The sequence below is a fragment of the Asparagus officinalis genome, chromosome 8 (genome assembly GCF_001876935.1).
Source record: "Asparagus officinalis chromosome 8, Aspof.V1, whole genome shotgun sequence".
In the NCBI taxonomy this organism is placed as follows: Eukaryota; Viridiplantae; Streptophyta; class Magnoliopsida; order Asparagales; family Asparagaceae; genus Asparagus; species Asparagus officinalis.
Window position 1 is genome coordinate 55,517,153 of NC_033801.1, and position 13,424 is coordinate 55,530,576.

At 34.8% G+C, this 13,424-nt stretch overlaps 1 long non-coding RNA gene across 1 annotated transcript; it reads right to left on the bottom strand.

The window, feature by feature from the left end:
* Positions 1,086–2,306, bottom strand: LOC109822419. The gene is made up of 4 exons (XR_002242119.1): positions 2,095–2,306; positions 1,944–2,034; positions 1,714–1,847; positions 1,086–1,628 (listed from the first exon to the last, which is right to left on the bottom strand). It is a non-coding gene; the product is annotated as an uncharacterized LOC109822419 (long non-coding RNA).

Consider the following 13,424-nt stretch of genomic DNA (forward strand, 5'->3'; position numbering starts at 1 on the left):
ACTACCAACCAACTCCTCTTGAAATTAACCCCGATCTCTCCCAACTACTTTTATAAGTGTCCTTGTGTATTACAATGTGTTTAACAAATTAGTGCAATATAAAGAATTTGTTCTCCAAGACAATGAGAACGAAATTGTAAGCTCACTCTCAATGAAACACTCTCACAACCCAAATATACAATATGTGAAATACTAAAGCTCAAGTAGGTGTGGGTGTAAATAATGAGTCAAATAAAATCAAACTCAAATAAATCTAGCTCAAATATGATAATCAGAATATAAATTAGAGAATGAGTTTATACAAACTCCTCTAAACAAAGAGATGTAGATATCGATGTTTGAGGTTGAACTCCTCAAAATCGGCATTGAAAGCCTTCTCTTTGTAAAACTCTTTTGTATAAACCAAAACACACTTAAACTCTTGAAACAAACAGGTGAAAACTCAGTTAAACATCCATGAAAAAGAAATGAGGCTTGAGGGCCTTTTATAGCCTCTCAAACAACAAGAAACAAAAACTAGTCGTTACAGGCTATAAAAATTGCTCTAGTTGGTCGACTGATAAACAAAATCGGTCGACTGAAAACATTATGCCTGGTCAACTAATTCAAATAATCAGTCGACTAATAACACTGTAAAATAAATATTGTAAAAACTTGTTCTGGCAAGTTGACTGAGAAACAAAAGCAGTCAACTGAAGGCTATCGGTCTATTGGTTAAGGCAACCGGTCGACTGACTATAGATACATAGATTTTTTGACTTATGAAAAGTTGATTTTGTAAATTTAAAATAAAATAGCAAATCAACTCTAAAATTAGTAAATTTTGGGGAAACATTTGTACACATGAAAATAAACATGTTAGAGAAGAAATTTCTAAAATAGCACTTCATATTTGTGAAAACTCAATGTATTGCAAAATGGTCAAAAATACGAATTGTAAAATGCTTGATTTTGATGAAATTTCTTCAAATAAGTTTTGAAATACTTTTAAATAGGTTAATAGACTTTAGAAAGAATGCAAAATAGTATTATTAAGTCAATAATCCAGAAACACGTCTTATCCCTAAATAGGTGTATAATACGATAAGTCGAATTAAACGTGTACGTGTATGAATTGAGCTCTAAGTATAAACACATAAAGTATAAAAACTAAAATATTATATCCAAGATAAATATTATGTATGAAGCTTGATCTTAGATGGTCCTCCAGCTTGATAAAAGGGATGAAGTACAAACTCGTATGTTTGACTTGAATTGTGACGGCTTCATTCTAATTTCCACCAACCTCTAAAATATCGTCGTTAAGGCACAAATCCTTCCAACCTCCAACCTAGATACATATTGTAGGAAAACACGAATACTAGAAAATACCATTAGGAATTGTTTGTTAATCATCAAAACTAGATTAGACAATAGGCTCATAAATATGAGACCTAACACTCTTCCCTTTTAGAAAGAAGACTAAAGTAAAGAGGGTATTTGAAGCATTAAATAAGTAGATTTCTGTTGCTAGACATACCTCCCGGTGGGGAAGGATTTCACTTGCCCATCCTCCTTCTCCACCGATGAGCCTTTTGGTGAAAGTGTCGTCACTTCATTGGTAGGGTCATGCAAGTAGTGTTCCCCATCTAGAGAAATGAAGGATACCCAGAATGAGGTCTACAACAAGCATTCATAGGAAGGGATAGCTACTAGTCATGCTTTAGGACTTACCCGAATCATGAAGCGAGGTCCATGACTCTCCCAACAATGATATATCGCTACTTACATCTACTATAAGCAATGGATCATTCCCCTTGGGATCACTGGAGTGCCTACACGGTCGAATTGTGCCACAGTCTCGATGTCTGAAAATACTAACGCAAGACGAGTTAGTAGAGCCTAATGTTTAACAAAAAAAAGAGGGAAATGTGTACAATACAGCACTAAGGAGGCCGCCTCACCTTGACTACTACAAGGTTTGTATGGGATCACCACCATTGATAATCCTCCTAGTGATAGCTCCTCCTAGTGATGGATCTATTGTGTCGGCTCCTATAGAAGATTGCAGCATTAAACCCTCACCTGACAAGATAGTGGCAAGAGGTGCAATACCTTCTATAATGCTAGTATGAAGTTAAATGCTCGAAAATTCCCCAAGTAGCTTCAACTGCTCTCAGACTTGAGGTCACAATGCTCTAATAGAGCTCAATCTTTCCCTTTCTCTTCTCCCTCCTTAATTGTAGCAATCGAGATTGCTGAAGAGTATGCATGGTCCCAAATGCCGTATTGCCCTTGACTCTCCATGGCAGCATCAAGCCCCAAATCATCCCAATTAGTAAGGACCCTACCCCACTCCTAATCAGTTTCCACCATATATCTCAAGTAGATAAATTTGAACTGTTCAATTTTGTTGATTCCTCGATTTTTGACACGTGTCTCTTATTTCTCTAATTTCATAATCCCTCATATAAAAAGTCACAAATGTATATATTTATCTTTTGTTAAAAAGTCAAGCTTTGAGTTTTAATGTTGTTTTATTGGATTTTCAAAATGATTTGGCGTTTGAGAGAGAATTAATGGGTTTTATGGCATATTAAATTGTAGAATTGGATCCATTAGAGAGGATATCCATTAACACACAACCCATTTTATAATTTCTCACATAAAGTCTCATTTTCTTTCCCTTAAAAGATTAGGGATTTTGGAGAGCTTAGAAGAGAGGAAAATGTACATCAAAGGCAAGTGCTTTCTTGCTAAAAATTTTTATTTTAAAAATTCTAATTCATAGGTGTTAAATATCGCACTCTCCTCTTGCTTTTGATACACGTTTTGTTATGATTGGATTTCTTTTGGATTTTTGTAGGTTTTGATCAAAGAGAGGATCTCTCTAAGAGGTGAATCTCAATCCACAATTTCTTTTAGGAGAGGCAACCATTATTATAGATAAATGATACTTTTACAAGATAGAGTCATTATTCCATGAATTGAGATATTTTTCATGGATTTTGGTGTATCTTGATATCTCTGCACTTTGATAACATTTTTAGATGAAAATGAGTAGTTTGAATAAGGGGTTATCCTCATTTTCGAGTTAGATTATGTATGGATTAGTGAATGCTTGATGTTTTACGGAGTAAATTAGTGGAATAGCTTTCTTTTGGTAGTACAAAACTTAAATAAAGTTGGTTTTTGATTTTATTTTAAATAGGTACAGTATTAGATCAAAAACATTTTGGAATTGTCATTAGCACGGGCATATGTGCTTGACCTAACCAGCACACACGCTTAGTGAAATCCCAAGAATAGTTTGTTTTATAGTGTTTGAGTACATGCGCCCAAACAATGAATGCACGTGCTCAAGTACTTTTTCGAAGATGATTTTCTTTTAGATTTTTATCAGTATGCTATCAGAACTTGTCTGATGTGGCATTTGAGTGAGCACATGTGCCCGACCTCTAAGCATACGTGCTCAGTATAAGAAAATAGATTCTTTCAATTTTAAGAAATTGATCCGTCTGAAATTGTTTTCCATGATTCCTTAGTTTCCTTTGATGGTTTATAATATCACTTATTTAATTAAGCTTTCTCTTGCCACCTTGAGATATAAATAAGTAAATAATTTTATGTGGGAGATTTCAAGTAAATATGGTACTATAAATTAACTACCCAATCTAGTCTATCTCTACGAAATCTAATATTCCATTTTCAAAAAATTTATAATGATTTTAAAATTTTATATCTTTGAACAATATGGTTAGGGCATTTGATGAGATGAAAGGTTCTTCAAGGAAGAACAACACTCCGAGTAAATGCTAATAATCTTAATATATCTATAATTAGAGTGTATTAATTCTTCTCTTAAGGTGCCAAAAATAATTCTTCCGATGTTAGCTTAGGATAGAGTAGTTTGAGATACTTTTTATTGTAAGATCCATTTTCTCTTGAGAGCATGAGATTTTAGTGAGTACTGAGGCGGCAATATTAACTCAGAGATTTAAGGCTAGTCAGTATAAGATTTGGAAGTGATAAGATTGTTCGATATGGTTCACTAGGTGGATTGTAAAAAGGAGCAATCTTATTGAGAAGTAGACGGCAATCTAAATGCAAAGAGCTTCTAATATTGCTCTTATTGGGATAAGTCTCTTTTACAAGGATTCGAGTTCTTATTATTAAGTTGGATTCAAACATGATAACTACTAAGTAAAGCATCGAATTCATCTACATATGATGACCTACATGATCAGGTATCATGAGATATCTGAAGCTACGTTGAGCTAAAAGTGACAGATCTGGGTAGTTATCAGGACTTTAAATAACTCTAAGAAAGATATTACTTTTATTACAGATCACAGATGCAACAACAGCTGGGGATGTGCAAATAAAAGTGAACTTGGATCCTAAACACGAAATGTGCTAAAGGCTAAAATGTCTAGTTCAACTATGGAAGTTGAGGCCAAGGCACAAGACGAGAGTAATTGCAAAGGGTATATTAGGAGATTTTTTTAATAGGTTCTAAATAAAAGAAGCCGGTTAAAAGGTAAAAAGTCCAACTAATAAGAGAAAGATTAATTGATTTGACTGCAAATAGTCTATTATTTCACGCATGAGGGCGCATAATTGAGAAAACTTGGGACTCGAGGAAAACATTTGCAGGGCAGAGATGGTATTTATAGAATCCTAAATGGGAGTAGAAAAATCTGTCTAGAGATTATGTAATAGTGTTGGGTACTAATGCATAGAGATCTCCTCTAAGTTTAGAGAACAAATAGATGTTATAGGATATTCCATATTCTTTCACTAAGAGTAAGAAATCATCTCTTGGAAGTTAGGTTTGTGGGACTCTAGTTAGTATCCTATTTTTGGAGGAGCTTATTTAGATTAGCTTCAAGATTTCTCTGCTTATAAAACCCTAGCTAATCATTTAGTTGATTTTAGATGTGACTCATTACTAGGTAATCGAGTTATCTTCTACCTTATATTGTATCAAAAATTAAGATTGGATCAAATTTATAGTATAGTAGACTAAGTCACATTACAGGACATGTGAAAGATAACTAGGGATGGCCTCCTTAGTAAATGTACTAAGGTATTTTCCTTCTACAAGTATGGTCTCATGGGTAAAAACACTAGAAAGACATTTGGCAAGGCTATGAGCACATCAACTACAGTTTGCTCACTCTGATATATGTAGAGTGATATTTATGAAGGTACAAAGTACAACATCTTAATTCCTCATATTTATATGCTATTATTCTACTTACAATAATGTGCATCTGATTTCATGCCTAGTTAAGTGCTTGAATTTGTTTCATGCGCTAAATTAGTGGGGTGGATGATCACTTAAGCAAAAGTATTAGGGCTTTCTCCACTAATCATGAGAGAGTATCTATCTTGGAAGTCAGTGAACTATGTAAAGATAAAAGAAAAGTCATATAATTGGTGGTATCTTATATTCTACTACAAAATGGTGTTATAAAAATGAGTAAAATAACTCTACTAGATATAATTTAGAATAGCTACTCATTAGATTTTGAGGAGATGTTCTACTGATAGTGAAATATATTGTGAACCGTGTAACTTTGATATCGGTACAATCAATACGCTATGAGTCATGGACGGTTGAGAGACTTTGTTGGATTGCTACATCCATATGGGAGTGTTGCTTTTATACACAACTTTTTATTAGATGAGAAATTAAGACCTAGAATGTGGAAATGTATTTTCATACACTATTTAAGACACTCTGTAAGTTATGTTTACATGTAAGCAATATGATGAACCTGTGATCGACAGAGTTATGGTATATTAAGTTTACCGGGGATGATTTCTTGCACAAAGAAGAAATAAGTCAAGATTTAGGTTCATATAACATCAAGGAGACTATCATGGCTCCAGTAATGAAGGAATTGGTTCCTCTACCAACTAGGGATAGTGGGAGTAGGATACTTATTATGTGACTTGGAGCCATCTATAGAATCTCAACCCTGTTGAACATCGTTATATGAACCAGTACCCAAATGATATCTAAGACCTATGATGAAATGTTCATGGTAACACTGCATGTTGTTGTGAAGACTAAGTCATGTGAGGGCACTATTTTTGTGTATATAGGAAAGGTTAAAAATTAGCAATGGATGGAAAGTTGGAGTTTATATGGAAGAATCAAGTTTAGGACTTGGTGAATCTCCAACCAAAATGCAAGATCACTAAAAACAAATGGGTTTTCTTAGTCAACTAGGTTGGGACATACAAGTGGTGCAGGGCATACTTGATAGTGAAAGAGTAGACAAAAGTAGTAGGGTAGCCTACCCAAAGAGACGTCTTCTCTGGTGATGAGAATCACCTATATTTACATGATATGGACTCTTGTAGTGTAAATGAATCTTGAACTAGTCCAGATGGATATCAGGATAGCTTTTATCTATATAAAACTGGAAAAAGGGATCTATGTAGATCAACCTATGTTTCATAGCTAAGGGACTTGAGCACAAGGTGTACAAGTTAAAGGATCATACCTAGGCTTGAATTATATTTCTAGTCTGTAGCGTTTTTTATCCTGTTAGACTATGTTGGGTTATGGTTTCTAGATCAGAATGGTCATGTCCATCTACACTAAGCTGATAGAAGTTTGAGCTCTATCATCGTATACTAATAGCATATTGCTAAGTGGGTACACATGGAAACTATTGGGGATCCAATTACTAAGAGTCAGACACTAATTATAGAGCAATTTCCCAAATTCAAACAGAGAAGAAGTTGATTATAAGCATCCCTTCAAGGAGTATAGTCAAATTGTCTTATATGTATATAATAATCGATATGTCATTTATAGTAGGACAAATTAGTAGGCATCGGTCCAATCTTAGTATGACTCACTAGGATGAGTCAAAAAGGATCCTCAAATATTTAATTTAGACTGCACTATATGTGTTATGCTATAACATCACAGACTCTCACCTATAAAGATATTCAAATGTGAACTGGTCTGATAACCTAGATAGCTGAGCATCAATGTCTGGTTATGCTCTTTTATAGAATGATGGGGGTCATTTCTTGGAGTAGTAAGAAGTAGTAGTGTATATGTGGTGATATACACAATAGTATTGGATGTAGTCTGGTTATACATAGTCTTGGAGAACTTGACTGTAGCATGACATTTAGAGAATGATGTGAATGATGTGATTCATCGTGATAGCAATTCGACTGCTGGTTATATGATAGGTGCAAATTAGTTTGGGAAATCAAATAAAATCTAGATTAGGTACCACTTCATTAAGCATTAAAGTGTAGGAAGAGGTCATGCTAAGTGTATCCCTATGAGTCAGTTGATAAAGGGAATAGCTGAGGAGTAGCTGGCGTAGCACATTTTAACCTTATGGGCTACATTTTAAATAATGATTTTTTACTTGAGACCTCAAACACTTAGGTTATTATGGATCTATCATTTATAAGACGTTATATTTGTTTTTTCTCATCTCTATGCATACTTGGGATTGCTTATGTCTTATTATTACTTAATTATCATGGCATGGAGTATATGAGTATATGATGTGTATAGGGTACACAAAGGACACTATACACTAGGTGTACCATTAAAAAGTTACACTAGCAGGTAAGAGCTCTTATCACACAAGAGAGCCCCTTTGGATGTACAGCAGTTGCCAAAGCTGGGACCAAGTTTCGAATGCCATGTGGCTTGGAGCAATGACTATATTATCGTGTTACTAGGTAGGACAATAGTGGGATCACTCTACTGGTCACTCTATTTGGTCCACGATGAGGATGCTATAAACTTATATGTTGAAGCCACCGAAATAAAAACCCTACATCCACTTTACCTATTTACTAATAGCAAGACCAGGAGTCTGACTTAGCACACAAGGTGTGAGCTTGTCAAGAGACCCTAGGCATATTGTGGGCTATACGGCTGGACAAGTTCACTACAAGGTAATGGAAGTTGGGTTTGTGTGATATTTATTTTATGATGAATGCTCTCCGGTAGAGAAAAAAATACCATAGCACGTTGACATATGAAATGTGTCGGGATCAGATATAAGGAGGTCAAAGTACAAATCCATGTTCCCTCATTGTGTGAACCCTTATAGACGACCACCAGTGATGTAGGGCAATCACTGTACCCTTAGTGACATTGGGCCATCTAGAAAGGCTGTTATGAACGTATGCTACTTTGGCTATTTTTTCTTCCTATAATAAAACAATGCTACGGGATAATGGAACTTGGGTTTGTTCGATATTTATTTTATAATGAATGCTCTCAGGAAGAGAAAAAAAATACCATAGCACGTTGACAAATGAAATGTGCTGGGATCAGATATAAGGAGGTCAAAGTACAAATCCATGTTCCCTCGCTGTTTGAGACCTTATAGACGGCCACCAGTGATGTAAGGCAATCACTATACCATTAGTGATATTGGGCTATCTGGGAAGGCTGTTATGAACATCTGCTACTTTGGCTATTGTTTCTTCCTATAATAAAACAATAACGTACATACGGTGCAATTTCAGGAAAGCATGTGATTAACATGCTCAATTATTCAGGGCTAGACGAAGATCGATTCACATGCCTCCTGATTGCATCACATGTGAAATTCTTATTTAAGCCAAGGGCAAGGTTATAAGAGTGCAATGAAGCAAGGGCAAACTAGGGTGACTCGGGTGCTCATGCTTCTTTGACGAGTTGAAGGTTCTTGAGCAAACATAGTTGATCAGATTTGAGGTACAAGATACGCATACTTATACTTTTATTTGAGTATTTTGGTTTATTAAGGGAGATCTTTGCATCGGTCCTAATAAATCTGGCGGCAAAGTTACCTTGTTGTAGGTTCTTAACAGTGCATAATATATGGACATAGTATTGATAAGGAATGAGAATCTCAGGAAGTTTTTGACTCAGGAAGTCAATGTCTCAGGGAGATGACAGTCACTCGTTTGTGCAAGTGGAGCATGTTTATATTTGGTTTGGTCAGCCCAATTGAATGGGTTTATCTTAAGTGGACTAAAACCAGTTTTTTAGTGAACTAGTTACTAATCCTAAAGGGCTAGGGTTTTGTCATCTATCCTACATAGACACACTTATGTAGAGATTAAATAGATAGATAAAAAACATATTAATGTCATCTCTTTCTTCTTCATCAATTCTATGATTTATGTGTTAGTTGCAGAGTGAAATGCGGGTGCTTCTTGCCATAGTGTGGTCTCTAGCTATTGTTTGAAGATCAAGATAGATGTGTGGCAATCCTTCCGCAATATTTGGGAAATATAATCTCAAGATAAGACTCTTTATATGCATGGTTTTTACACAACTCATCATGGTGGGGTTTAAACACTAAATTTGTTAGAAAATATAAGTTTCTTCTAATAAATAAACTAATAGCTAATTGGCTAATTATAAATGTGTAGTTAATATGTAAACTTCGGCTCTAGTTTATAATGATAATTAATATGTAATTCCTTATCTAAAAGTCTTGTTTAATAGAATGAAACCGTCAAGCTACTAATCAACTATTGCATTAATACATATATTGTATTTTCTACTATATTCCAAGTAAGAAGTCTCACAATTCATTAGAGCGGTTTCCTACAAATGATATCAAATGTTAGAATTTCTAAGATTATCCTCTGATTAAAGAGAACAACAGGGAAACTAGGCCTCCAATTAATTTGTCAATGGTCAGAGTCCATCTTATTCAACCTAACCTACACAAGACGACAACTTGCCATATGGTGCCAGAAGGCCCCCGAAGGTGGGATTTCAGTACACCTAATAGTCACCCAATGATTAAGTTAGGGGGTGTTTATTTAAAATCCTATAATTTTAGAATATGGATTTCACCATGGGATTTGAAATCCATAGGTTTTTTAACATAGGTTAGGATTTCTAAAATTTTATTTGTTTCATCAATATTTTGGGATTTAGAATACTATAATTTATAATATTTTGTTTGTTTCAAACTCAAATTGTAGCATTACAAATTTTAGAATTTGAAATCCATAGTTATAATAAACAAATTTTAGGATTACCAAAATAATGATTGGTGAATAGTGAGCTTACCTCCCACAAAAAAATAAATACAATTATATTCAATTGGGGTAAGCATACCCATTCAAATTTACACTCTAACGGTTATAAATGGTTATAAACAATCATAAACGGTCATAAACTAACCAGAGACAATGTAAATAATAAAATGTAAAAATAAATGATAACATAGAGGCTCAGAAAATGGTCATTTTTTCAACACCTACATAATGAAATTGCATTGTAGATTGCATTCAAATAATGGACTACGTCATCTAAAAATTGCAAAAGCAATGTACATTGCATTTTTATTATTGAACGCCTCCTGTAAATAATGAAATCCCATTATAGGTGGCATTATCAAAATACGACCAATCATCATAGCCGCAAATCCTTCAAAAACAAAGCTTATCAAAGACTGGCCAATCATCATAGCTGTAAATCCATCAAAAACAAGTAACTAAACTCAGAGAAACTAAAACTAAAACAACCAAGCTCACAAGCCATCAAAAACAATCTCAAACATTAGCTCAAACCCAAATAACCAAGGTTGCAAACAATTAAAATTAAAAACATGGATTGCCTCAAGTAACCAGCAGCAAAAGCTCAAGTAACCAAGCTTGCAAGCAAGCAGCCGCAAACAAGCAAGCTGCACACAGAGATACAAGCAACAAGCTCTAACCAAGTTCCATCCACAACACATAACATGTCCCTTACAAGAAATTACGGAAACTATAAAGACTGAGCTTAACCGAAGCTCACAAACCCATCAAAAACAACCAAGCTCAACGACCAAGCATAACCCAAGACTGAGTTTAACCCAAGCTCACAAATCCATCAAAAAAGCAACTTATCAATATGAAGCTAAAACTGAAACAAATCCATCAAACCTGAACTTAAGCCAAGCTCACAAATCCATCAAACCTGAACTTAAGCCAAGCTCACAAATCCATCAAAAAATCAGCTTATCAATATGAAACCGAAACAAATCCATCAAAGCCTGAAAAATCAGCTTATCAATATGAAACCGAAACAAATCCATCAAAGCCTGAACTTAACCCAAGCTCACAAATTCATCAAAGGTTGAGCTTATCAAAGACTGACCAATCATCATAGCCTAAATCCGAAAAACTCAAAAAAAACAACCAGTAACAAACAAGCTCAAGTAACCAGCAGCTTATCAATATGCAACTGAAACTGAAACAAATCCATCAAAGTCTGAACTTAACTCAAGCTCATAAATCCATCAAAGACTGACCAATCATCATAGTCGCAAATCCATCAAAAACAAGCAACCAAGCTCAGACAAACTGAAACTGAAACAACCAAGCTCACAAGTCATCAAAAACAAGCTCAAAAAATAAGCTCAGTGCTCAAATAATCAAGGCTGCAAGCAAGCAGCCACAAACAAAAAATGAAATAAAAAATGAAAATAAACCAAACCTCAGACTAGCTCATATAACGAGCAAGTAAGCAAACAAGAAAGCCATCAAAGTATGCAAGAATGAGTCTCACCTGCAAGCAAGCCATCAAAAACATGCTCGAATGAGTCTCACCTGCAAGCAAGCCATCAAAAACATGCTCGAATGAGTCTCACCTGCAAGCAAGCCATCAAAGTATGTAAACAAGCTCATATAACCAGCAAGTAAGCAGCCGCAAGTAAGCTCAGACCAGCTGCAAAAAATAAAATAAAACTTGTCCACACACAAGCAAGTTGGACCCAAGAATACAAACTATAACTCAAATAACCAAGACTCAGACAAGCAACCATTAGAAAACTCACAATAGGACCAAGGTAGGGGCTCAGATATAGGTATTAAAATTGAATACATGGATTGCCTCATCTAGCAATGATGTTGCAATATAGGTTACAATCACATGAATGGATTGCCTCATCTAACATTATCATTCTCTACAGTCCATTTAGCATTAGGCACCCCCTTGTGTTCTCTTTCTTGTTCAAGACTTTTGGTTGCATTTTTCTTTTAGCAACTGCCCGCTTCTTACTTTTGCTTGGTGAGGTAGCTTCATCCTCAAGATCAATTGCAATTGGCCTCTTCAAAGAATGAGTCTTACTTGAATGGGTACCAGGGAAAGTATAGATAAGTGGGTGGCCATTGTTAAGCATATTCACATACGACATAGATTGTTAGGTCATAAATTAGTAGTTCATATCATAAGGATTGTAAGATGGATAAGAAGGTGGAGCAGTGTATTGGGGCGAAAGGAATGGTAGTGTAGTGGGTGGTGGAGGAGCCGGGAAGTATGGATAAGTGGGTGTTCTTGGTGTTCTAGATGGAGTATCCATAAACTTATCATTGTCATCAAAGTCTGTCATGCCTGATTGCTACAAATGAAAACATACAAATAACAAAATTTAAACCTCATGTTAGTACAATAATAGAGTACGAACATCGAAAAATAACATTCATAACGACCAATCATCAAAGATAAATTCAAAAAACTCAAATAACCCACAAGCATGAAAAAAACAGTTTGTAAACAAGCCAAGCAGCTCATATAACCAAGGCTGCAAATAAGCAAAAAATAAAACAAACCAGCAAGTAAGTTCAGACTAGCTGCAAAATATGAAACAAAACCCAAAAAAATGAAACAAAACCCTAAAATGAAACAAACCCACAAACAAGCAAGCTAGACATATGCAAAAATAACACTCATAAAGATAATATACTCATTTATCCATGAGTACAGTCATATCAACGAGCACATAGAGGTAGTAGACAATATATCAACGAGTACAATAATACATTAATAATATAACTTAAATTATATCCCAATCTCGGTTGTGTCTTCACCATGATATTTACTACAATTATCTTCCCACATTTCAATTACAATTTGATCCCTCTTTGCTCTCCATTCATTTCTTGAATCTCTTTCCTCTCTTTGTGTCTAGTTTGAGTAAAGTCAACAACACCCTCTTCACCCTCATTTGCTATTTCATCTCCATCCTCTTCAATGAAATTGTCCTCATGCAACAACTCATCACCTGGATCTTCTATGGCGATGTAGTTATGAAGTATAGTACATACAATAACTATATCAACTTGAGTTGGAAAAGGGTAATTTAGCTTCGCAGATAGGATTTTGAAATAATTTTTCAATACCCCAAAAGTTGATTCAATTTTAGACCTTAGACACGAGTGTCTTAAATTGAGCAACTCTTGTCTATTATTGATTGGCCTACATTTATGCTCATTTAGATGATAACCCACTCCCCAATATGGGGAGATAAAGCCATGCATAGTAATGTAGCCCGCATCACATAAATAATATTTTCCTACAATTATCAAAAAGAAATTTAATATATTTTTTAATTGTAATTAAATAGACATACTTTATTTGATTGATTTATTACCAAAAAGAAATTTATTATAAGTAG